This window comes from Dipodomys merriami, unplaced genomic scaffold (assembly GCF_024711535.1).
Source record: "Dipodomys merriami isolate MVZ:Mamm:240054 unplaced genomic scaffold, mDipMer1.0.p SCAF_5, whole genome shotgun sequence".
NCBI classification, from domain to species: Eukaryota; Metazoa; Chordata; class Mammalia; order Rodentia; family Heteromyidae; genus Dipodomys; species Dipodomys merriami.
Genome location: NW_027206068.1, coordinates 44,404,405 through 44,408,274, shown reverse-complemented (window position 1 = coordinate 44,408,274; position 3,870 = coordinate 44,404,405).

The following is a 3,870-nucleotide window of genomic DNA, read 5'->3' as shown; positions in this document are numbered from 1 at the left end:
TCTCTTTCAAAGATGGACTGGGGAAAGACATTAAGTTTGGAGCAGCCCCGGGCTGCGGATCTAGCCGTTCTCCCTTCGCTCTCCAGACCCAGTTAGGACCAGGCAGCCGAGCAGGGACCGCGGAGCTCAACGAGCGCGGCTCGGGCCCGTCACCAGGTAGGAGAGCCGGACTTGGCGCCAGGTGCGGAGGAGGGCAACCCAGGCCGCACCAGAGTTGGGGCCCTGGGACTGAGGGTAGGCGCCGGGAGCCTGCGCTGCACCGGATCCAGACTGGGTGGGCGAAACCTGCAGACCCCCATGGGTTTAGTGCTTACTTTCGGTCTGCGCAGAGACTTAAGCTGGGAGCCTTTGGCCACAGGCAAAATGTGCAATCTCAACGCAGTGTCCTATGGAGGTTTGGGGGGGGGGGGATTTTTGTTGTTGTTGTTGTTGTTTACTGACTTTGGGAAAATGGCTGGGAATTTTTTCCCATCTTACTTTACCTGTGTCCCATAATTGTTGGGATGCAAAGACTTTGAGAACAGGAGAATTTATTCAATGATGCAGTTGTCATTGCGATTCCAGGAGCGGTTGCCGTCGGGAGCTTCCAGGTTGCTGGAAGGCTAAGGCCGCGGGGTAGCGGCTTATGCTAATTGATTTTCCCCCCAAGTTCCTAGCCTGGAGTTTCCAGGCATCACCAGTTTGTTCCCCCCGTCTTTTTTTTCTTTTCTCTCTCTCTTCCTTTAATTCATCAGAAGACCTGACGCTTTCTGTCTGCGGGTTTTCTCCGGAGTTCCCAGCCGATGTTTGCTTTCCTCTCCCCCTCCTTTTCCCAACCCGCTGAGCTTAACTTCTTGAGTCTCGGGAGCCGGTTCAGTAACTCTGAATTCATTTTTAAGTGGCGTCCCTTGTTCTTTTCCTTTTAACAAGAGGTGCTCTCTTTAACACGCGAACCAGTAACCCGATCCACGCGTTTACAAATCGGCAGTGAATTATAACAACAACTAAATCTTCAAGGAAAATGAAAGGTGGGGCTGCTTAGGGGGGAATGGAAGGGGGAACAGAATGGGAAGCCAGGGAAAGAGAAGGCAAGCAGGTATATACACTCGCGGTGCGCGCTTGGGGAACCTGGACTGTGCAGTGTGCCAGTTCGTAATGCCTCCAAGCCAGCAGGTAGTCGTGGCAGTTTTATTGTTTTATACCCTGCGGCTTGCCGGTTCATAGGGGAAAGGCGTCGCAGCCGCTCTTTGTGACGGTCCCCTTATGCTCACTCTCTCGCAGGTGCACTGCTTTTCTTGTGGGCTCCCCCCCCCCAGTTCCAATGAGGGCATCTTGACCAGAATGGATGGGTAGGGTCTCCTGAGATCGTCCAAGTTACACTTAAGCATCGTACCTAAGAAGCCGCAGCATCTACATGCAAAGGGCATCCCTCCACCTTGCTTGTTTAATGGATGAGGAAACTAGGCTCACTAGAAGTGTCCATCCAATTTGTAGTTTCGGGGCGATTTCCCCTTCGAAATTAGGTAGTGAATAAAATCGTTTACTCTGTTCAGGGGTTGTGCAAAAGTGTGCGGTGGTACCCAGGAGGTAGTAATGTATGGTAAAGGTCCTGTTGAGACCTGCGGGGGTGACCCAGGCTGCGATCTTCAGAGGAGGATGGCTGAGCTCAGTGAGCAAGGGGGTCTCTTCTGCCCACACAGCGGTCTCTGTGTGCACTTGTGGGTTAGAATTCCAATCGCAGGTGTGGCTGGGTGAGTTCCTTGATAGTTGGAGAATAGAGAGCAGAAAACTCGTGTGTCCTTAGCTCTGCTAGTGGTCACGACATGTGGCCACTGCCACCAGCCTCAGCACAAAGAATTAGGCAATAAAAGCCGCTTCTGGCAGCCATTTCTCTCTGGTGAAGCCTGCAACTTGTCTCTCCAGTGCTTTCCCCAGCGTTGTGGGCAGCAGTAATTAAGCCAAGCTAGGAGATTGGAGTCACCTCTAGTTTGACCTAATCCCCAGCACACTCTTCAGAGGGAAAGCTTGGGTTTTTCAGAACTTTACAAAAAGGCACACACCTCAGGAGCTCCTGGCAAGGCTGCTGGGGTTCACTGCCAGTGGGGGGTCTTGGCTCCTGCCTCTTTGTCTCACCCGTGGGGGAACCAGGCTAACCCTTTATCATTTAAAGTAGAGGTAAACTCAGAAATCTACAGTCCAGACCTGTGGGCTCTTTTAGGGCCAGTAGTAGCTAAGGGTCACACTCATTAAAGTTTTAAGAAGCAGGATTTGAGGCCTAAGCTTGCATTTCACTTTTTAAGGTGTTGAGATGTTGATGGTATTGAGGCTGTCAGCATTATTTAGAGAGAAATACTTGCATATTGCCAATACAAGTTTGCTTGGTTCTGCCTGCTACAGGCCACTGTTGGAGGAATGGGCCCATTGGGTCTGACGGTTTCTGCTGCTCTGGTTCTGGGTTTTTTTGGATGGGTTTCTGTACAAACACATGGCTCTGGGAATGCCTGGAGATTCAAGGTGGGTTTGCAGTCTTGGTGTGGTTTGATGAAGTACATTCAAGCTGGCCAGGGCTTGGCTGGGTTTGGTTGCAAAGTTGGGCTCAGTTATCACATTAATTCTAAAGAAATTAGACCTGGATAAATAGGCTTTGAATTCAAAGAAATAACTTGGTATTGATTTACATAGCCATATTAAGAACCCCCTTCTCAATAGGAGGCATTGCTGGAAAAAAAAAAACTTCTGCTGGTCTTTTCCTCATTCAGTGTAAAATTCTGTTTGTGTATGTATGTAAAGAAAGGGTGCTTGATATTCTGGAAACACAGACATCCCTCTTCCATCCCCCAACACTCACATACACCTGTGAAAGCTCCATGGCATGAGAGAGAACCCCTCATTCCCTGTTTCTTTTGTTGTTGTTGTTGTTGTTACCCAAGTTAGTGATGCGATCCTCAGGAGCAGCCAAAAAGTGTCAGATAAAGCAAATAAATAAAAAAGGAAAATGAAAAGAAAAATGAATACAAAACCCTCTAACATTTAGGTGGTAATTTCTCTAGCAATAAAACTGTAATGTCTATGTTACCTTTCTTCTCCCATGTTCCCCTAAATCTAGCTAAATGGCAGACTTTGTTTGCTTCACTCCCAGAAGAAGACTCGTTGAACTTTGCAGACATTTCTCTCAACTCCCCAGTGCTGGGTCTCAAGAACAGGCAGCTAGGAAACTCCAACCTGGTGCTCATCTACCATGCGGGCTTCACAGAGTTTTCCAAAAGGGTCTAAGTTGGAGAATATCCTTTGAGTAATTTAGGTATCCATGCTCTAGGCATTTTAAAACCTAGAGTCTAGTGAACTTATTGAAAATAAAGCTAATGAGGTCCTCAAACTCAGCAATATTTGCTTCCTCCTTCACTCCATTCTGAGGCATGTGAGGACCCAAGTTTTCTTACAAGAGAAAGCTGAAAGACTATAGAGTTGAGAACAGTATATTCCCCTCCTTCCTTAATGTTAGGATTGTGTATAGAAACCTGTGTGCCTGTCTTTCTTTCCTTCCTCCTTTTTTCTCTCCATGTGTTTCTCTCTGTCTTATTCTGTCTCTCCCAGCAAGAATAAAACCCTATTTATTCACTAATATATAAACATTCTTTCAGCCCAGTGAAAAGGAACACACTGTTTAGTCACTTACTTTAAAATAGAATAAATGCAGATGCTTGTCTTTTTCATATGTAGGATAAACTAAGGATCTCCTCCCAAATTTGCCCTGCTGAAAAGTATAGCAGAGCGTAGTGAGAAGGGCTGGGTGTTGGAAGTCAACTTTCATCATCTTGTCTTTGGAAAGCAGGACCCCAGCCCATTGAAGGATAAATTCACTCCCAGAGTGGCAGACAACAAGCACCAACA